The 22,316-nt window shown below is 47.4% G+C and overlaps 1 long non-coding RNA gene across 1 annotated transcript; it reads left to right on the top strand.

Moving 5' to 3' along the window:
* Positions 1 to 1,957: 1,957 nt before the first annotated feature.
* On the top strand, positions 1,958 to 19,104 carry LOC123379272. Its single transcript, XR_006583536.1, has 3 exons — positions 1,958 to 2,805; positions 18,310 to 18,398; positions 19,008 to 19,104. It is a non-coding gene; the product is annotated as an uncharacterized LOC123379272 (long non-coding RNA).
* The last annotated feature ends 3,212 nt before the right edge of the window (positions 19,105 to 22,316 follow it).

Raw genomic sequence — 22,316 nt, 5'->3', positions numbered from 1 at the left:
GTCGGCTTCCTAGGGGGCAAGATTAATAATGACTTTCTGTTTATAAAGGTTATAAGTAAATATCCTCAAATAAATGAAAAAATAGGTAAACAAGGAAAGCAGGTCACCTTTAAAAGTGAGTCGTGGCTAAGGCCTAATGGAGCCTCTGAAGAATGTTGGAGAACCTTTGAGGGGAAGAAGCTTGGCAGAGAGCCAATGCTGACATTATGAGGGAAGAACTTTTGAGAGCATTAGGACCATTTCTTTGACTCACTATGAAGATTTGGGCAAGCACTTCCACTCCGGAGACCAGTTTGATTGGCGCAGGCAAGAATTGAGCCACCCCATGGCCTATTGCCCACTGTTCTGTGATTTGAAACTATAACCTCTTTGAAGGCAGAGACCACATCTCTCTTGTTTGCCTTTGGATCCCCAGGTCCTAGAATAGTACATGACACTTAGGAAAATACTCAATATTTATCCATTGAATGAATGTTGGGCAGGAACCGGTTAGATTGAAGAGAGGCTATTCATTTCCAATCCACAAAGGGAAGCCTAAGCACCATGTTTTCCACAAGAGGGGAAGGATATAAATGGTGGAATTTGGGGTACTTATTGAATGGACATTTATTAAGCACCTACAGCGGGACACACGGTAAACAATGTTGAGAGATAGAACGACGTGCAACCTGCAGCCTCTGCTTCAATTTGTTAACATCTAATGATAGAAATAAGCTAAATAGTTTCAGATACTATAATTACTTGAGTAGAATATTTTAAAATTTAAGAAATAAATAAAAAACTATACCATGTGTGTAACATATAAGAGAGGGAATAAAAGTTACTCTTGATTAACATAGAGAAGACTTCACTGAGAACCAATGCATTGTCTCAGGAGGCTAATAATCCTATATAATATTGGACCTTAGAATACCTTGGAATTCATTATCTTGTGGAAACATCCAGACTTAAGGATGACCTTTGAAATATGGGCAGTCCTTAAGTTGCGGGGCCTCCTGCACTACTCTTACTCAGGGTTCAAGGTAATGTTCTCCAGAAAAGGTGAATTCCAACAGGTTAATTTGAACAACACTATAATCTGGAAATGTCCAGCCAGGGCCAAGGCCACCCATTCCTTTCAGCCTGAGGATCATCAGTTGTGGTGTCAACTTAGCCTCTGAAAGATGATAGTAAAAAAATGTCTTGGCATGAACTTTTTCCATCCAGTGTCTTCAGTAGCATTCAGATTATACCATTGGCCCTCCCTAATCCAATTACTTGTTTGACTTTACACTCGGAAACCAATACTCAAAAGGAATTCCCACAGAGGGCTTACAAGGACCATCCATTCTCCCTTAAACCCACTGGAGATTGTTTAAGATCTGGAACGCTCCCTCAGGAGCCAATATTAAGCTGGGATTTAGAAGAACCGGGATTCCACTTCCTACACCACAACCAGAATAAAGTCAATGGAAGCATGAAAATTATAAAGAGCTCAACCATTAGCCACCATGTTTCTGTTTCTTGTTTATTGGCTCTTTTATGCATCTAATAGGTAAGGAGCACTAGTAAGTACCTAGTGACACTATTAAGTGTCACCTGTCTCCTGTTATGTAAGAGAAAGGCAACCAACCTGGAGGAGGGAATAGATTATATCAGTGACTGTCTTTCCGTACAAACATGCGTCTGTGTTGTTCTGCCAGTTACAAGAGATAGAAACTCAACTCAAGCTAACGTAAATAAATAAGGACATTCACTGAGTCATGTAATTGAAAAGCTCAGGCACGGCTCCGTGCAGGTGCCCGACAGAAATCTTATTCCCCCACAATCAAAATTCCAAGGCTAAATTTGAAATGCACACATTTGTAGACTTTACCTATCCCTGAGCTAATTAGTATGGGTGGCAGCATGGGATGTGTTGACTGGTCAGATATGAGTCATATAACCTCACCTGGATTCCACATACCCTGAGAATGGGAGAGAGATAGTTTTGCAAAGGAAGATAAGGGTGATGCTCCAGGAAAGTATGGAGATGATGCTGGAAAGAAAGAACAATAGATGTCTGCCGTGGAATGCAGCAGAGCATTTTAATAATGGCAGGTCCTAGTGCTCTGAATAAGGCCACTTGGCCAGCAGACCTCGGGGCTTCCATTATTGTTATGGGCAAAGCTTCCATTGAATCACCCACATGGACCCTGTCTGCATCATCCTATCTAATGCCATTGTGACATTCCAAGGTCACAGTAAGAAACGCTGGAACCCAGTTTCATCAGCAAAGTCAGTTCTCTCAAGTTCCAGCCTGCCTCTAGAATGGTGGGGCAGGGCAAGTTGTGGGAGCAGCTACTACCCCTTCAAAGATCTGAAGTCCAAAGAGAGGATTCCCAGCCCATCCAGACCATTGGGACTTCATACTAAAGGCCTTGGCCTGGCCTCACAGCCCTACTTTTCCAACTCATGTACCGAGATACTTTCTCACATCTCTTGAGTCAGATGCCAGAGTATAATTAGAAAAGCAAATAACGATACAAAGTCCCTCTTACTGAGGTTTTCTGGATGACCGTTCGAGTCAGAAAAACAATAGTGCTTGGAGGACGGAAATGAGCCCACATGTTGGAGAATGGACACGAGGAACTGAAATCATGGAGCAGGGGCAAGCCAACTCAAACAGCAGGACTTTAGCTCTCGTTCAGACGAAAGAGCAAGGCACTCAGATGGGACAGAGGCCAGGGGTGGCATCTCTGGTGACTCTCGGAAGCCCCTGCTTCCCCAATATGTTTAATCTGCTCAATCTACACAGCTGGTGTGTGATCTTTGTGCTTGCGCCAGGTACGTTCAGAGACAGCAAGACCTCCCCACCCCCTCCACCATTGTCAACTCCGTGTACTAACCCTTAGAGGATCTTGGGAAATATTTTGAGGGCTGGTGTGACAGTGCTCTTCAATCATCCCTGGTCCTGTGTGAGAAAATTGCCCGGGTTTCTTTGACATTCTTCAGTCATTTCAATTTACTGTAGGCAAAATCAGCTAATTTGCAGAGGTGAAGTTCCAAAGGGCCAGTTTCAGAATTCAACTTTGTAGATAACCAGAGTCAGACTGTCCCCCAAATCTTCCCTTGTCCTGGGAAGAACAGAAGAAAGTGTATAATGTAAGCAGTGGTCTGCCACAGACTAGTGACCAACCCCGACTTCAAAGATGGACTTTTTTTTAAAGGTCATTATGTTCTTAAAGTTTGTTTCGACATGACCTCAACATTGTGAGTGAAAGAGTGGAAAATTCAGCCAAATCGCCCGATTGTTTTATCATGAAAGTCCAATTCTAAAGATAGGCACAAGGCATTCACTTCAGGAAAATTCCATTTCATCCAGCAAGGACTTTGTCAGCAATTCAAGGGGTACCCATACTGTGCTAGCTCTAGGAGGAGTACGGAAAATGTTTGTGCTCTGACCCCTACCCTCCAGCTGCTCCCAATTTGGTTGCTGTGACAAAGCACAATGCTACACAGGTGGGGAGGGGACAGTAAATGTTATAAATTTGTGGGAACTCCTGTGCCCAGAAATTTAACACAAACCGAGTAGATCAAAGAGGCCCAGAACGGCGCTTGAGTTTTTGTTTCCACTTCGACCAGAGAGTCCTTCGTGCTATGTTATTGGAGAAGTTACGGCACACGGAGCCCAGCTTAGGCACCAGGGATTCACTTACGAAGGAAAAACCATAACCCTATCCAGGGAAAGTATTCCACCCCACGGTCGTGGGGGACAGGGTCGGAAAATACAGGCAGGTTGGGAAAACACGAAAGGAAACAAATTAGCTTGCATAATTAGAAACACGATGAGTAAAAGCTGCATGGGGGGTGGGGGCTGTGGGTGGTGTGGAGGAGGTGAGGGGGATGAAGAAAAGGGAAGACGTGAGAAGGTTCCTGGAAAAGCTGAAAGCATAGTTCAATATGTGTGAGTCCTGTGGAGAACGTGGCTTGGCAAACAGAGGGAAAGAATATTCCTAGGCTGAGGGCTGGGGGCTGGGGGCGTAGCTTGTGGAGGGGTAGAGAAGGCACACACACCCCCATCCCACTCTCCTTAGGCACGCGTCTTCCTTAGGCGGTCTGGAAGGCCAGGGTGGCTCTCTCCTGCGGTGTCCTTTTTCTCACCCTGCCCCTCACAAGAGGAAAGAGAACAGAGGAGGGTGGGTGCATGGAAGCCAAGCCTCCAATTTCATGCTGATGCTTGGCTGGAGAAGGAAGTCTTGAAACCTAATTGCCTCTCAGAACAGTGCTTGTCTGATTTTCCCATGAGGTATCCCAGGGTATTGAGTGCAACTGGTCACAGGGTCGCCAGGGTGTAATGTCGGTCCTGGCTCTGGGTTCCTGCATTACTCTAACCCTGGCGAGTGACACTGCCTGATCTCAACCAGTAGTCTCAGTCCCATGCCAAAGCTGGAGACCAATCGAGGTTTCTGGCAGCCATCAACTTTTTGTCTCTTCACTGTCTTGCTACCGGCCCAGATTGACTGAGGCTATCTTGTTCCCCAATAATCAGGCTCTTGCTTATTTCTTGACCAAGCCTCTATCATAAGCCGGAGTTTTCTCCTATGTTACTTCCCTGTCTTGTGATCCATCTTTGGTGATTGAGATCCAGGCTTCCTTCCCAGTCTCCCCAGGGAGCCTTCCTTGGAGCCCAGTCTCATTAGCAGCTGGGATGCCCTGCTCCTGACCTCCAATTCGGGCCCTGCCAGGTCATCCCTGAAGCCAGCTTTATGCCTATTCTTACTGATTGCTTGTCCCTTGGACCTCTAGTAACCAAGGTGTCATTCCTGCCTGAAAAGACTCTGGATGTCAACATTCGTAACCACCTCCGCCAATGGTGTTCCTATCCTCTTGGTATTGGAATGACATCAGACTTCTAAATTTATGTGTCTTGATGCTGATTCCTGGCCTTACTGCTTCATCAGATCTATTGCATTTCCACAACAAAGAATCTGCCTGGGGTTCTTCATTAGTTAGAACTGGTTAGTTCTTCCTTAGTTTTGCCCATCTCATGGTCCAACACCCGAGATAGAAGACAGAACCCACTGTAACAACATTATTTCTTCCACTTCTCAGATGCTCAGTCACTGTAGTACCAAGTTCATCTGACCTGGACACCAGGCACAGGAAAAAAAAAAAAACAAAAACAAAAACCAAAAAAACCCACATCTTTCCAGCTTGATTGACTCAGAACCCATTGTTCCTACTCATCAACATGATCCTTCCCATATGTCTCCCAAAACCTACCAGAAATTTCGATTCTAAAATTCATTTGCTTTTCTTATTTTTTTTTTTCATATCAAAGTAAGTTGAATGAAGGGGGGGGGTGTGTGGAATGCCTGTAATTCCCAGAATTTCTTAAGAAGATGTGGGATGAAAGCTCCCAAGGGTTTCCTGATCAAACAGGAAGGCTAAGAAATATTCAGGAAGAAAGGTTGAAGGCCTCAGTCCCTCAGTTGTTAGGTAGACCCAGTGAGTTTCCTTCAATGAACAGAATTTGGAGTCAGCGACGGGATATCACCTTCCGGCGTAGGTTACAAAAACAGCTGTGGCTTCTTTCTTGTACTCTCTCTCTTCCTTGCTTGCCTGTCCTAATGGAAACCAGCTCCCATGTTAAGAGCTGCCTAGGGAAAAGCCTACATGGCAGACAACTGAAGGAAACCTCTGGTCACTATCCAACAAAGAACTGAGGCCCACGGTGCAATAGTCCGTGAGGAACTGAATCTTGCCAACAAGCGTGTGAGTGAGCTTGGGGTCCACCCTTATGTTGAGACTAGAGCCCTAGCTGATACCTTGTTTGCAGCTTTATAAGAGATCTTAAGGAAGAGATACCCGACTTAAGTAGCTAGATCCCTGAACCCCAGAAAGTATGAGGTAATAAATGTTTTAAGCAGCTAACTCTGGGGGTGATTTGTTACACAGTGATATATATCTAATGCAAACTTCAAGAGAATTCAAGACAGAGAAGGCAGAAAAATTTGGCTGCAAACAATTTAGATAATTTCCACTCACCCTAAATCTTCCAGTTCCCCGTTTAGCTGGACTTAGAGGAAAACCACACTTATTTCATCAACATATATGTAGCATGTGCCCTCTCTATGCCCAGCACTGGGACACATGCTGGGAAGGATTCAAAAGAAGTCGGGGCCCTCAGGGGTACCTAGGTGGCTCAGTCAGTTAAGCATCCGACTTTGGCTCAGGTTATGATCTTGCCGTTCTCGAGTTCGAGCCCCGCGTCGGGCTCTGTGCTGACAGCTCAGAGCCCGGAGCCTGCTTCAGATTCTGTGTCTCCCTGTCTCTCTCTGCACATCCCCACACTCATGCTCTGTCTCTCTCTTTCAAGAATAAGTAAACATTAAAATTTTTTTTTAAAAAAGAAGGTGGGGCCCTCAGGGAACAGAAGGCACAACCGTAAGCCACAAGAGACAGGAATCTCAGTATCACCATTGTGTCACTACTTTCCCTGTCCCCCAAACTCATGCAAATGCCTCTTCAATTCCAGGAAAAACAATATAAGAAGAAAGGCAGAAAAGGACTTCTATTACATGGTAGGCTGTTACGAGGCAACCTGAATTGCATTAGGAGAGAGGCTGAAAATTGGCAGGAAGGATCCGATCTGTAAGCGTGTTTCATTATGTCAGCTGTATTGATTTTTTAATTGGTCACCAACATATCAAATCAGGATATTTCACATGAATACCAACTCTCTGGCTTGTCTTGAAACCCAGAGGATCTGGCTCAACACCGTAGGTCAATACCTACGAGGCACCATCGCCTCGCACAAAGTCAGCCCTTTCCTTTCCTCTAGCCTAATACGTGCTTGTCATTCTGCGCCAGTGCCTTCCCAGCCCATTTCACTAATTTACACTGGCTGGCATTTTAATTTGCAGATGGTGCACTAATCCTCTCTGATTATTTTTAAGCTGCAGAATTCTTTTGTGTCTTCAGAGAATGATAGCCTCAATTCTCTGCCTCTGCATAAGCCCCTTGGTAAAAGCCCAAGGCGGTCCACAGTAGGTATTCAGTAAGGGTTCCCTTATTTTCCATCATTCTCTGGACAGAGACAACACAACTTGTTTTAGGCTTTGTGAACTTTTTGCAACTAACAAGTGCTTTTCTACACTTGCTCATTGTATTTTTGGAATCTTGGGGTGACTCCAGCTCTTCCCTCTCATGTCCCAGGCACTGGGCTCAACTTGGGACACAATAGTGAACAGAAGAAAGCAAGCCCAGCTCTTACAAGGCATACAGTCCCCCAGTAACTCAAGAAGACAAGTACTGTTTGAGTAATTATAGTGACCTGACTAAGGTGACCTTTCCAGTCCCTTCCAAACATAGGAGTCTATAATGCTCCCTCTTCTCTCCCTCTTAAGAGACCGCCCTTCCTTTTCTTTCTTCTCCCTCCTTGTCCTTTGGCCGACAGAAATGGGTCTTCCTGGCCTTTTTAGGAAGCACAACACCCTGATTCACCCAGAGCTTGGGAAGAGCTCTGGAAGAGAAGAATGAGGTGGAAGAGGGGTCCAAGGAAGGTTTTGTCTCACCTCTGCTTCTCTGAAGAGATATCTCATAACTTATCCCAGAGAAATTTACCACCCAAGCTCCCAGAAGCCATGGAAGAAGGAAGAGAGAAAAGAGACATCTAACTTCTCCAAGAAGAAAGACAATGTCTGGATTAGCAGGGCTCACTGGTCTCCAAGGATAATTCATGCTGTCCTCATGCACATTGGACTCATGGTCTGGCTCTGGCCTCTGAAGGATGGCTCTCGACCAACCGTCTCTAGAGGAAGCAGAAGCTGAAGCCTGGGAGGATCTTGGCCAGGGCCACAGCCATGACCTCAGACCCTGCAACTGCACCTGAGTACACATTTCCAGGGGAGATGTGCTCTCCATGGAGGAACAGCAGCTCTGGCCCATGGGGTCCCTGTGAGATCACCCCAGCTGGTCTAAATTAGTGTGTGACATACACACACACACACACACACACACACACACACACACACATGCACACATTTTTTTTATAAGCCCAACACATAGAATATCTTTTTTTTTCTTGATTGTATACTCTGACCTTCTGCTAAATCAACTTTTTTAAAAATATATTTTCTCTTCTGCTTACCTAAAATGTTTCCATACTGAATTTGCTGAGCAGCCAGCACATTTGTAAAAGCACGTAGGCAAGCTAAACTCACTTCCTAAGCCAGCTTCACACCTAAGCATAAACAAGGGGTCCGGGCCTTGAAAACGAACCACTTTCCTGACAAAGAAATTGCTTCCTGTCGCCAGGGGAGAACGTGCCTCATCTCCCACGCCTCTCTCTCTTTTTCCATACTTTGCACTTTTCTTTCTTTCTCCTGAATTCCAGCTTCCAGTGAAGTCTATCCCAAAGCCCAAATAAGTAGAGGAGGTTTCATGTTGTCTCAGCCAAATAATCCCAGCTCCCCCAAGCATTCAGTGTTCATGCAAAATGTTTGCACGTTGAGATTGCTGCCTGCTGGACTGATCTCCCTCTCCTTCTCTCCCTCTCACCCTCTGTCTTTGTCTCCTTACAAGCCAAGGACTGGAGGTAGAAGAGAACATTTGAATCATATTCAAATTACAGAGGGAAAAAAAAAACCTGGTTTCAAAAGTAAGAGGAGAAAACAAGAGACCTAGCCATCCTCTTTTTCTTTCTTTTTTTTTTTTTTCTTCTTAAATTCCTTTACTCTTAAAAGCCCTTTGCTTTTAAAAGACATTTTGGTACTTTGCATCATCAAACTCTGGTGTGAGACAAGAAAAACACGTGTATACAACGACGTTGCTTTATGTTGATGAGCTCTTCTTATGTCATTTCTAATGACGAAGGACAAATGAAAAACAACCTGCTTTATTTCTAAAGATAAATCTTTCTGTATCAGTCAATGTCCAGATAAAAATAATGAAAACCATCCTTGAGTATCTAAAACAGACATTCAAGTTCAGGGAATTTGTTACGCAGGTGATGGAAGGATAGAAAAGTCAGGCAAGAAACAATGGGGCAAATCAGAGGGTAGCAACAAGGGCACCCCTTAGACCAACAGTTACCACCCCTTAGACCGCTGGGACACAGGGGGAAAATGGAGTTATCAGAACCCAGGGCTTGGGGCCACCAGACAGAAGCTGGAACCAACAGCCTATCTGTCTGGTAGGATCTGGAGTCAAGAAGGCAGGTAGCTGCCCCTGGAGAAACCACCCAAGACTAGGACGGTGAAGGAGAAAAAAACATGGCTTCTCTCTTCCTCTCTCCCTCCCATCTGCCTCCAGTGCCTCCCACTGGTAGAACCCAGCTGGAAGCCAGCTGATCCAGGAGCCTAGAAAACACAACCTGAAAACGGTTAGCTACCTGAAGCTCCCAGCAGAGCATAGGAACACGAGAGATGTTGCTGAAGATGAACAGGCCCAAGACTCATCTTCCCACTTCTCCCTCCATGGCATCCCCACTACCAATGCCCTCACGCAAACATTGAACAAACAGGATGTAAATTCCAAAGGCACTGGAAATTGGGAATGCAAGGGAAGGTGCCATGCAAGTAAAGCTCAAGTTCACACTTAAATTCAGCTCTACCAAGCTCTGATTCTGGGCACTTTTTTCTCTAATCATTAGGTCTACCACCCAGTCTAGTTTGCGTGTGCAATTCTGCATTTGTGAAATGCAGTGAGTTCCAGGCAGGGCAAGGGAAATTAATCCATACCCACACCAGGAAGCATTAAAATGGAAGGTGGGCTAGAAGTGTGTTCTCACAATGAGGTGCAGTGTTCTTAGTGTCATTCTCTACCAGGAGCAATGACCAGCCCCATGGGAGGACATGGGGTCAGAGAAGATATATTGGGGGATCTTCCCAGATATCCTCTTAAGTCTCTTTTTGAGCTTTCTCAGCAATCAGTCTTTGCTAGATATGTGCCCCCCATGCCCACCCCCTAGCCCTCAAGGCTGGAACAAAGCCTCTAGAAACAAAAGTGTCAGAAGATTGCTCTGTTTGGAAAGTCTCATAAAAGAGCTATGAATTTGCTCTTAGAAAAATCCACTCGGAATGGAATTCAACGAATCACAGCTAAATCCTCCTTTTGGCAAAATGATTCCCTCTTCATGATAACTGTATTATCGTTTGTATCACTGCACATCTTCCTCTGCCCTTAAAAACGGAGGAGGAGGAGAGAAGCACAAATATAATATAAACAGAGGACTGGAAAATTACCCCAGCAAAGCATAACAGCTAAACAATGACTAAGGGGGCTGTGATACGCATCAACACAGACCCACACTCGTAAACAGTGCAATGGGAAGGGGGAGACGTGTGTGAGCTGAACACAAGGAGGGTTTTGGCCGAGAGATGGGGTAGGGATGGCACGAGGGCCCTATTAGGAGGATGGCTGAGCAAGCTGGGACTTTTCACCTGGATCTGGGAGGACTTAACTAGAGAGAACGAAAACAGACCCAACGGACAAGCGTTTTATGATTCCCTTCACGAGGCAGAAAGACAATAGTTAAGCAGGACCTGAGGCTGGGCCCCTGAGTTAGACTGCCTTGGTTCATGGCTCTGTTCCACTTCCTGCGTGTTTTGTCACCTGAGGCAAATGATTTATTCATCCCTTAGAACCTCAAATGCCTCACTTATAAAATGAGATAATTCACTCGGGGAATATTTCTTGAATATCTACTCTCCGCCAGGCACTGTTCTAGGTTCTGGGAATACAATATGAAGTGGGGAGAGGGGAGGACACCCTTGCTCTCAAGGAGTTCATATTCTGGTAGGGGAGAAAGATAATACACAGATTAGGAAACAAATACAGACTGTAAGGATGTCGGGTACTATAAAGGGAAATAAAACTGAGTAAGAGGGAATGAGTGATGGCGGGAGGGTGTGGGCTATTGGTAGAGTGGTCAGGAAAGATCGCACGAACATGCGACTTCAGGAAGACACGGAAAAGGAGCAAAGGGGAGGGAGCCATAAGGATATGGGGAGGGTGTTCCAGGCAGAGGTAACAGAAAGTGCAAATACCCCGTGGCTTCTATAGCTTGTCATACAGGGACAATATCAGGCATTAGCATAGCTCCTGGCACATAGCAGGCACTTAATAAATAGCTATTATTAATGGGATATCCATACAGCTCCTTTTTTCTCTCAGTAGAGAAGCAAGAACAGTGAGAAGATCAGCAAATTCGCCTTAACTCTGCATCCTCGTTCTTCCCCCACCTACACATGTCACACAAAGAGATGCTCACAAAGACAGACTGTGCTCTCAGCTTTCAATTATCTGCAGAATAAAAAGGGGCACAGTGCGTGATAACCCAAAGAAGCAAATAACCCAAAAGGCCTGTCCATATTTTTAAGAGACTTTGTGCAAAATATTTGCTTGCCTAGTTATGCTACATTTAGTCTAGTATCAACAGGAAGATCATGCGGGGCAGAAATTGGCATCAGATACCAAGCATTAAATTCCTGGTTATGTGATATCAGACAAGTCCCTTAACTTCTCTGAGCTCACAGGGTCATCCTGAGGGTCAGATGCAATGACAACTGTGGGGGCCTTTTGTGAACCACGCAACTGCATTTGATTATTGCTTTATGATGAAAGCTGAGTGAATCATCTGAGCTCACAACCGCGGTTGGGGTGGGACGTGGCCCACCCACATTTTGGATGATTAGGAGACACAAGCCTGAGACCAAAACTTGCCCCCAAGGAAGTCACAGAGCCAATCAGAGTCACAAAGGGACTCTTCTGTTTTTAATACTTTCTGGGATGAAGTCGATGGCATTTGTTTAGCTTGGCATTGGAGGGGAATCATTCTGTTGTGAATCCAAGTTGCTTAGAAAAGAGTCACTGACCCTGCCAACAATTTGATTAGAACAGGCACACACTGCAGGGGATAAAGGAGGCAGGCATTTCTTGCAGTCTTCTACTGAGATTCAGACCACAAAATTAAAGCCCTAGGTATGGCAAGGCTTCATAGGAGATTCCATCGAGTCTTAAGATGAATCAGGCTTTCAGGAGCTGCAAATGAGATTCTTAAGGTAACGATTCAGAGAGACCAGTATGTTCACTTCAGTGGTCCTTCATTATTTTGCAATAATTGAATTTTAGAGTGGAGAGAAATGAAGAGTTCTTTGCAAGTGAATCCCTCTAAGTCCTGAGACTTGATAAAAAAAAAAATTAAAAAAAAAAATAGAAGTCATGGAAAGAATCATCAGGGCTCTATACTTCGAAGACAGTAATAGCCCAAGAGTAGCCTGGGCTATTACTGGGCATGAGGTATTGGGCCAGATAGGTGTTGCCCCCGAAACTCAATTTAGTGATGATTACTGGCAGAAAAGGAGGACAGAAGAAGATAAAGAGGCTATATTAAAAATTCCTGACATTCTTCACAAGTTTCTTTCAAAACATCAAACATCTGATCAGGTTCGTTTGGGTCAGGTTGGATTGGGTTGGTCCCTCCAACTTTTGGTGGGTCAAAAGTTCAAAGAGTGACTCAGTGGGTGTCTGGCAAAGTTTCAAGGAAGCTCCTCACTCAAGCTTGATATCAACCCCAAGCCAGCAGGATTGGAGGAGGACATGGTGGAGTGGAGAAGGTACATATATATCTTCCAAGAATAGTGCTTTTGGGATTTCTGGTCTCCCCAACATTTCTGAGGACGCGTGTTTTCACCTCAAATTCAAATTCCCATAACTCTTGGACAAGAATCTAGCCCTCTTTCTATTTATCAGACAGAAATAAGTGCTTATGTCACCAAGTCCAAATGTCAACCCAACTTGGAGCAAGCACTGGTCTCCAATCCAAGAGACAAGACAAGATGATGCCAGGGAACATGCATGTTCCACCACCATCTCCAAAGACAAGGTACAATCAAGGTTAGCTGTATCAGACAATGTGGCCATAGTGTGCCTGCAAGAATATATTCCTTTGAAGGAAACCAGTGCCATCTAGATGGTACTTTCCCCATCCTGGGAGCATCTCTAGTAGCTAATAGATGGGCAATGGCAACTTTGCTAATCGTGAGCGTTCGGGATGATTTACCTTTTGAGGAGAGAGGGCAGGGAGGAGAAACAAAAAGAGTTCAAAGAAATATAGAGGGAGAGAGAGGAAGGGAGGAGAAGAAGGGATAGGAAAAAATAGGACAGAGAATGATGAAGAGGCTGCCTGATGTTGCATTTCAAAAATGTGAGATTAAGAATCTGAACTGCATTCCAATTCCATTTTCGTGGATAGTTTTTTTTTTTTTTTTATTTCATCACAGCCATAATGGAAAAGAAATTAAATAAGCAGGTAAAGCAAGTGGATTCCCATAGTCAAGTAAACATAAGAGTTCTGGCTTCCTTACCATCCCTTTCCCAGGTGCTGTCCCTTCCCTACGTCCATCATCGTCCACTCATCTTCCTCCAGTTCTATCCTGAACCTAAAAGGGACCTGGGCCTTTATACTGAGCCAGCTTTCTAAACGACTCAGACACTTGGATCTTCCTAGTCAAGAGCTTTGGGATCTTAGAGGCTAGGGGCTTGTGACTCTTCTGTGGATTGATTGGATACCTGATACCAGGAGATTTAATCTGATTCCTGAGTAATACTAAACCATACCGGGGAAAAAAAAGGATCGAGAAGAAAATGTGTTTAGCAACCTTAAACTTGTGCCCACTGAAGCTCAGTTCTTGCAACTGGCCACGTTTGGTGGTAGGCTGGGGATCCTCGTTAACATCACATAGGAACGTGAACCCAGAAGCCCGGGGCAGAGACTTGGAGTTCTGAGCGCTATGGAAAGCCCTCCACTGGCAGCCAAAGTTTTAAAATGTGCTTGACAAGCAGATAGAAAAATTGGCTGTACATCCCTCTACTGTAACACAACTATTTGCTTTGAGAACTGTGCCTGGAGTCATTGCTTTGAGGGAAAAAATGCAGAATTTTGGAAAAGGATGATTTAGTTCTGCAAAGGTCTACAGCTCTACCTTCGGGACTGCAAGGGCTTCCTTCCGTAGGTATGTTCCGTATCAGCTTTGTTCAAATGCACTCACCCAGGGTTTCCTGGCATCTGGCCCAAAAAAGAGACACCATCCTGAGAGACATGGAGAACAGGTCAAGTCCTTATGTATCTAAGGCAGACATGCAGATAGCAAAAAATATTTGGAAGGGACAGGTCGCAGAAAGGAAAGTGTTGACCGATTTAATATTGGGATGTGTCATACTGAAAACGCACGAAAGAGGTGGTGCCCATTACTTTTTAGTAAATTAAGTTGAGCTTGTTTTACACCCAAAGTTGTTTTTGTTTTCGTTTCTGTTTTTTTTTTTTTTTTTAATAACCAATCTCTTTGGAAACTAAAGAATAAGTACAGGCAAAATATATTCTTTGGGGGGCACCTGGGTGGCTCGGTCAGTTAAACGTCAACTTTGGCTCAGGTCATGATCTCATGGTTTGTGGATTCGAGCCCCACATGGGGCTCTGTGCTGTCAGCACAGAGCCCGTAGCCTGCTTTGGATTCTGTGTCTCCCTCTCTCTCTCTGCCCCTCCTTCGCTCACACACACTGTGTCTTTCTCTCTCTCTCTCTCTCTCTCTCAAAAATAAATAATAATATATATGTATATATACACATATACATATATATACATATATATTATCATATGTATTATATGTATATATTATATATATGTAATATATATATAAATATATATATTATATACATATATATGTAATATATATATAAATATATATATATATATATATATATATATATATATATATACACATTCTTTGGGGTTCAACTCCAGTCCCTGGAATTTCAGAAAAAAAAATTTTTTTAGGTTGGAATCCCTGTTTTACCAGTTCCTTACCATATGACTTTGGACAAAGAATCAACTCTTCATTTGCAAAATGGGGCAACACACTTTTTACAGGATTGTTATGAAGATGAACGCCTTCTGGTCCAGGAGTGTACTAGCAGTAGGTGGGAGCTGCATCTATCATTGCTGTGACTCAGCTGGCAGGGAAGTGTCTTGGAGACAAACAGCCCAGGGGCACCTGGGGAGCTTAGGGGGTTAAGCATCTGACTTCCGCTCAGGCAATGATCTCAGGGTTCACGAGTTTGAGCTCTGCGTTGAGCTCCACGCTGACAGTGCAGGGTCTGCCTGGGATTCTCTCTCTCCCTCTCTCTCTGCCCCTTCCTCGTTTGTGCTCTAAACAAACAAACAAACAAACTTAAAAAAAAAAAAGAAACAAACAGACCATGGGGTTCACAGGACCATTAACAAAAAGCACATTCTACCAGCCCAGCGAGCCCCTGTGAAATCAACTCCACCAGACGCCCATGGTGGAATGAGTAAGAGCTCAGCTTTAGGGCAAATGCTGGGTCTCCAATGCCAGCCACCTTGTGGTAGGAAGTAGGTAAATTCCTTTGCTTTTCTGTGGCTCAGTTTCTTCATCTCTAGAATGGGGGCAATATTAGTACCTAGTGTCCTAGAGTTAGACTGTGGATTAAATGCGACCGTCCACGTAAAATGTGCTTGAGACTAATGCCCAGGACATAGTAAACACGGAATAAAAGTTACTTATCTATATCGTATGGCCCAACTTCTAGCCAGGAGCTGGCTAGAGCTGGTTTTTATTAAAGTTAGTGCAGTCTGTTTCATCTCATTTGGGTTTTGTTGGGGGGGGGGGCGGGGGGAGTTACACACTGGACGGATTAGACTGGAGAGTTGATCTGTGTCTTATGACTGGTTGGGGGAACTCTGGTGATATGGGGAGAAAACCCTGGCATGGATCACACTTGGGGATGGGTGGCTGGGTGTGGTGGTGCCGTGATCTCTGCCCGACATGATATTAAGTATCTTGATCTGTAAAAAGAGGGGGGTAGCGCCTACTTCTAAGAGCTACTGGAAAATTATGGGAGTGCCACATGGGGGTCTTCGCACATAGTTGGTACACGTTTGTTTAACCGATTTTATTGGGAGGACGCAGGCAACTGGGGAGCAGTGGAATCCAGGAAGGAGATGGCCAGGTTGAAATATAGAAGGGCCTTGAGAGCACTGGCTGCCTTCATTCTCTGTGTGGCAGGTGGTCTGGCAAGGTGAGAGAGGTTGTGTGCTAGGCCCTCACTTTTCACAAAATAGCCAATAATATTGCCGTAGATTAAAAACACAGAGAGCGTTCTCAGCCTCCCTTCTACAAGGAAATCTACTGTGGTGAAGGGAAATTCAGTTCAACAAGGAAATCTTTGGATTCTCTGGCCTCCATTCCTCCTCCCTTCTGTTCTGGTGAAAATGCCATTTACGTATCCACTGTGACAGAACAGTGAGGTACACGCCTCATTCCCATTTTATAGACCAGGGAACCCAACCAAAGTCGGCGAGATTCAGGAACAAAGCCCCGACCTCAAAACATGAGAGCTGGGATTTGAACGCAGACCTTGAGATACTGTATCTTTGGCTCCTTCCGCGGACCACGGCAGGCCTCAGGTCCTCCAGCCCGGCCTGCAAACACATTCAGCAGGCTGTTGGGAGAAGCCGGTGTTGGGGCCGTGCCAGGAAAGGTGTGGGCGTGGGCTGGATTTTCTGCCCCTGTGACTTTTTGTTCATTCCCAAAATTATTCCAAAGGGAGTTGAAATAGCAAAACGGGGAGCTGCCTGGCTATGTCTGAATTCTATAAATCAGGGCTTTATTTGAAGGATGATTTTTTTTTTCTTTTTTCAAAAAGAAAAAGCCAGCTCTAGAGGAACTTAGCACCCTTTGTTGGTGTTCTTCTCGGAAGCTTATAATGAGCTCATAAATGCTAACGAGGAGTGCTCTGGGGTTCCCAGCGGTGCGGTTAGAGGATGAAATTCCACCAGGGCCGGGCATGTGTGCCCACCCCCCACCCCTGCCCCCGCTGCCGGGCCAGGCTGTTTGCAGCAGGAGGAGCACCCCTGTCTGCTCTGTGAGCCCCAACTCCTGCTCACTTGCGCCCTGTCCACGGCCGTCTCTCTGACCTAGATTATCTCTCCTGGGACGATGGCTTCAAAGGCCTCTTTGAAAAGTCAGCCCTCGGAGTTTCGAGCTCTCCCTGGGCTTGGTCAGTAGCTATGTGCTGAGTACCCATTACTGTGCCCAGAACTTAGCCGGGAGCTGTGAGAAGTGGCTCCCCAGGCGTTGCCTCTGGTCTCATCACCCTGTCATTTAGCGGCCTCCACTGCGTGGCCCTAAAGTATCTGTACCAACCACAAGCCCGCTGGGAGCAGAGGGTGTGGAGGCTGGGACACAGGGCAGAACTGAAGGACGGAGTTATCTACGAGGTAGAGCAGGGTGAAGGGAAATTAACGAGGGACGGAGACACTCCTGCTCTGCCACTCTCCAAGGCCACCATCCCTGGGCCTCCAGGGACAGGAGGAGGGAGCAGCCATGAGCCCCCGGGCTGTAAGCGAGGGTTCTGTCCGATCAGCCTGGCATAGTCATACCCGCAGGAGTCATCTCCTGGCCTCCTCCTCCTCTCTCGACCCCGCACACGAGCCAGCGAGCAAGGGAGCCCATCAGCGCAGCCCAGAGGCAGCATCTGGAGCACACGGCAGGCTGACGAAGGGCAGCACGCCCGCCCAGAGGAACGTCAGGAGAATATGCAGCTCCACGATCCTCCAACCTGATCTTTAAGGTTCCCGAAGGGACGTCAGAGTCCAGACGAGCATGGCCTGCCATCCCTGCCGCTTGCTTTTCCCACCGCCCGGTGCATCCTCAAACACATCCGCCCACACCCATAGCCACACGCTGCTCACGTTTCAGACTTGACGGTAAATGTCCGATTCTCCTTGAAATGTTCTCTGAGCAGCCCGGTCTCCTGGTCAGCCTTGTATTGTAGGCATTTGAGGGCTTCTCTAAGGCTGCCACTTATCTCTGTAAGCAAGCCGAAGAAAAGGACTATGCCCAGCATTTCCAGAGCAGATCCTTCTCCAGTGGGTATGGAAGGGGTGGATCAAGGGCCCCAGGGTGGAGGAGGAAGGTCATCCCTGGCGGTGAAGCCCTTAGACCGTCCATCCACATAGTGAGTAGATTGTAGGCAGGTGCGTCCAACCGGGGAAAAGATGGCCCCAGGACATATTAATGGCTCTGAGTTTCCTAAGAAAGGTCTGGTATCCTCTGCCTGGTGGCTTGAGGGGTGGAGGGAACAGGGAAGTTGGGAATAGGAAAGCTGATGGAAGTCCCCAGGGATCTAGAAGGACACACCTTGTACATTGACCAGCATGATGTTCTCACTTTGTGCGGTCTGTAAAAATACTACGGCGTTCCCCGTAGAACATTGTTTAGAAATCATTAAAGGTCTTGGTCTGCTGTGTCCCTCTCTCTACAGCCACTACAGCAGTTATTCAAAGAGAGAAAGAGCAAGGAAGAGAGGAAATCACGTGGAAATAAAAGCACCTTACACGGCACTGACCCCTGGTATGTTCTGCTAAAAATACCCTGTTCAAATGTAATTCTTACAATCCTAGGAAGTGGTGCTTCCAATTTACAGAGGAAAGCACCGGGACTCAAGAGAAGCGGTGTCCCCAGGTCACGGGTCACCTGGCTAAGCGCAGACGATTAAGGAGTCTGATGTCTGCAGGAGCTCCACACGCGCTCTTCTGTGGGGCCGGGTTTCAGTTCTCCAAAATCACGGTGTGGATCTTCGGTGCTTCCCGAAGGTCACGATGTGAGGCCCTGGGCTAAGAGATGAAAAGCCCTCTGCGTCTACAGGCCGGAGCCTAGCTCACGGGGGTGGTGGCCGTCGATGGACAGGGAGCCCTGCTCGCGGCGCCGACCCGGAACAAAGAGGAACACGTGGAGGCGATCTAGGCCTTTCAGGATCTGTGCTGTCACCTGCATCAGGGTCCCTTCACCGGTGGGGCAAAGAGGCGGAGGTGGCCCAGGCTTCCGGATGCTTGGATTCCTGGAAATGCTCCAACTTGCATTGGGAGTAGGGGACTGGGCTTTGGGAGCTGTGCTTCCTGGGAAGGGCCTGAAGATTGTGCACGCGCTTCTGAGAACCCTTACTTTTTCATCCCTTTCCAGTACGGTATCCTTGCTTCTGGCAAAGCCTGTTTCCGTCGGTGGAGCCTGCTGAAGTGAGACTGGGTAGGTGAGGAAGAAGATGCAACGACTAAAAAAGACGGGGTGGGAGGGGGTGGGGAGGGAGGTACACAATAGCGTGCGTGTACTTAAGGTACTCAGAGGCAAAGACTTACGCAAAAGTCTGCCCTTGTGGGGACCGCCTCCCTCTGCCCCCTCTCCCAGCTCCTGGGACCTGGGACAGGAGTGTGTCGTACCAACCTAACAGCGAGTCTGGCTTGGTCGGCTGAGCGAAGGGCCGGGGGAAACTTTTCACGGGACCAAAGGGGTTAACGACACGTGCACCACCTGGCCAGATGAGTTAAGGAGGCTCTCTGTTCAGAGAAAAGCACAAAGTCAAGACCATGCAGGAGAAAGCAGCTGGGAGCATTTCCAGAAAGAGAGAGACGTGTGTGAGATTCGTGCAAGGACGTGTCTGGTGGGTGCCTCCCGCTGGGATAGGGGAGCGTGAGCGCGTGTGCGCGCGTGGGAGTGGGAGCGGGAGCGTGTCGGGTGCCTGTGGGTGCATGGGCGTGTGCACAGGCGCACACGCAAACGCGTGCACGGCCGTGGAGGCTTGCCGGGGAAGAAACGCGCGGGTGTGGTAGGGAGAGCTGACAAACCGAGGCACAAAACTGCAAACTCCGGGAAAGGGGGATCTTCTAAACCCCCCTCCTGGCCTGCTTCCACTTAGCCTTCTCCTTAAGTCGTCTTCATTTCTGTCTTAGGTTTCCATAAACAGTGCAGTTATTTATTTTATTTTTGTTTGAAATGTTAAACAAGCCCCGAAAGGAAAAGCTGTTGAGGCAACTCGTGGCGTCTCCGGAGGGCCGTTGCACCGCCAGCATTTTCTGCAAGGGCTTGGCGAGGTCGCCTCTCCCCTGCGCCCCTCTCCCAGGGCTCTGAGGCAGCCCCCATGCTCCCCTGCCCTGGCTCGGGCCCCCGGAGCATTCCAGGCTCCTTCAGCTGACCTGCTTCGGTGCCCAGAGTGCAGCCCATCCTCCTCTTCCTCCACGGAAGACCTCCCACCCGGGTGTCTCCCCAGGCTGGCAGAAGGATTAATAACTCTCAGGACAACAGGAGCACCCGGAATCATAGTTAACATTCACTGAGTGCTTAATAGGTACTCGGTATATCCGACAATGAAGAGGGAGCACACATATCAACACACTTCGCCCTCGGCACTGGCCTCTGTGGCAAGTGCCATTATTACCCCATTTTACAGACGAGGAGCCTGAGGCACAGGGAATTAAGAGATCCGATTACAAGGGGCAAGGCCAATAGTGCTGGGCCCGTCACCTGCCCTGGGCACAAAATGGAACAGGGTCCCCCGCAAACTCAGTAATCAAGAGAAATAACATTTCGATGCAATATTTTCTTAAAAATCCAAATTAATACAAAAACTCCACAAGGAGCCCCGTATTAAGATTTTACATAAAACCAGGCCCGGTCGATTCACCTCCAGTCCGTCTAGCTGTGGCTCTTCAGGCCCGCGCCGGACTGCCTTGTTAGGCTTTCGTTTAGAGCCAAGCAGGGTCCTGGCTTATGCGCAAGGTACCTCTCTGGTTCGTTCTTGTTAGTTCTACGTGGTGGGTGCTGTTTTCCCCCCTGGAGAGACAGACAAGCTTTTCGACCCATCCATTGTTTGTTTACCTTTGCTTCTGTCTTCAAAGAACAACAAACCCCAGAGAGACTGTCAAGCAGGCCTTGATCCCAAGTTTGCTCTGAGTCTAGTGCTCTTTCCATGAGCTCACAGCTGCCTTGGTGAGCAGCGCCCCCCACCCCCTCCCTAGCCTGGAAAGGAATCTGACAGGCAGGAGGGGGAACCTTTCACGGGGACAGCTAGAGAGCTTATGACAAGTCGGTTCTGACAAGTAATCCTCCACTGCCTCAGCCAGACCCACTCCCGAGACACCTCACACTCAGCCAGGCCGGGCCTTTGTCCGCCCTCCCGCTTCTTCACAGAGCCAGGGCAAACCTACAAGAGACCCTTGTCCCTTCCGCCTCGTCATCAGCCTGCCCCGGGCCACCCTGCCCACCAAACCTCCCGTTCCTGCTCCTTCTCCGCGCAACGGCACCCAAGACACAGGCGTGCGGGTGCACCGGCCTCCATCCTGCTCCCAGCCCAGCTCCTCTGAGGCTTGTCAGTCACGGCCTTGTGGTGGGGGGTGCGGAGCCATGTGGAGGGCGGTGGGAGATCCCAGAGCCAGCAGCCAGCTCTTAAAGAGGAGAAATGGAATGCTGTCACCATCCCAAAATTCAGGTCACTGGAACAATTACGTGTGGCACAGATACCTGCTTGACTGCACTCTCTCCATCTGCCAGGAGCAACGTTTTGGAAGATTTAAGACAGATGTGGAGGGACTTGTAAAGAGGTGGAGGAGGTAGGGTCAGCCAGAAGTCATCTCTATCCGTCCGTCCCCAGTCTTCTAGAGACGCAGCCCCACTGGACGCAGACACAGTGGCCCCTCTCCCACTCCTGAGACCCAATTGTGATGCCTCATTCTTCCCCTATGGGTGCCCCTGACTTCTAATTGCTTCCTTCTCATCCACACCCCTTCGCTAAGGTGAGAGAAAGATTGGGGTTTTGCAGCCGGGCAGGGAGGGATCCACATCCAGAAGGCCTGGGACCTGTTGCCCTCTCTCACCTTAGCTTAGATCTGTAAAATAGAATAATGATGTCTGTGTCAAGGATCTGGGACAGTTCTCAGCAAAGTGAGATGCTAACCCTCTTCCTGAGCTTCTTTGAAAAGAACCTTTCAATATGGCCTCATCTGGCTCATCCTTAAGAGTGATATAAGCCCTTCCAGAAACTGGTAAAGGTGGTCTTTAGTATGTAGCCTTTACAGTAACTTCCTAGGTTTCCCCCCACCCCCACCCCCAGTATGCAGAATCCAACACCCCTCTTCCAGCTAGTCCTCGAGGTAGGACACCCCTTTCCCACCAGAATTCCCACCAGAATGAAAGCTGTGAAAGCAAGCTGGTCAATGTGGCTTAATCTGGGGACAAGTGGGTTTTCTCATTCTGAATCCCGGAATCATACGGCATTCCCTACCAGCTTGTAGACCTTGCTGGGCTGGGGCAGGCTTCCCTGTAGGGCAGATTCTGCTTGGTGAAAGCTCAGCCCCTAGAGGGGCAAGACAGAGCACGTGCTTCCCATGGAGGGGGGAGGGGGGGGCTCCCGCCAAAAGAAAGAGCAAAAAAAGGGGACCAGGCTATGCCTTCCCTTCCAGATTCACACACTTGGGTTACTCCTCCAGGGTGGTCTCCAGG

Source organism: Felis catus, chromosome C1 (assembly GCF_018350175.1).
Source record: "Felis catus isolate Fca126 chromosome C1, F.catus_Fca126_mat1.0, whole genome shotgun sequence".
Lineage (NCBI taxonomy): Eukaryota > Metazoa > Chordata > Mammalia > Carnivora > Felidae > Felis > Felis catus.
The sequence above is the reverse complement of the archived record's forward strand: the minus strand, read 5'-3'. Positions and strand labels throughout refer to the sequence as shown.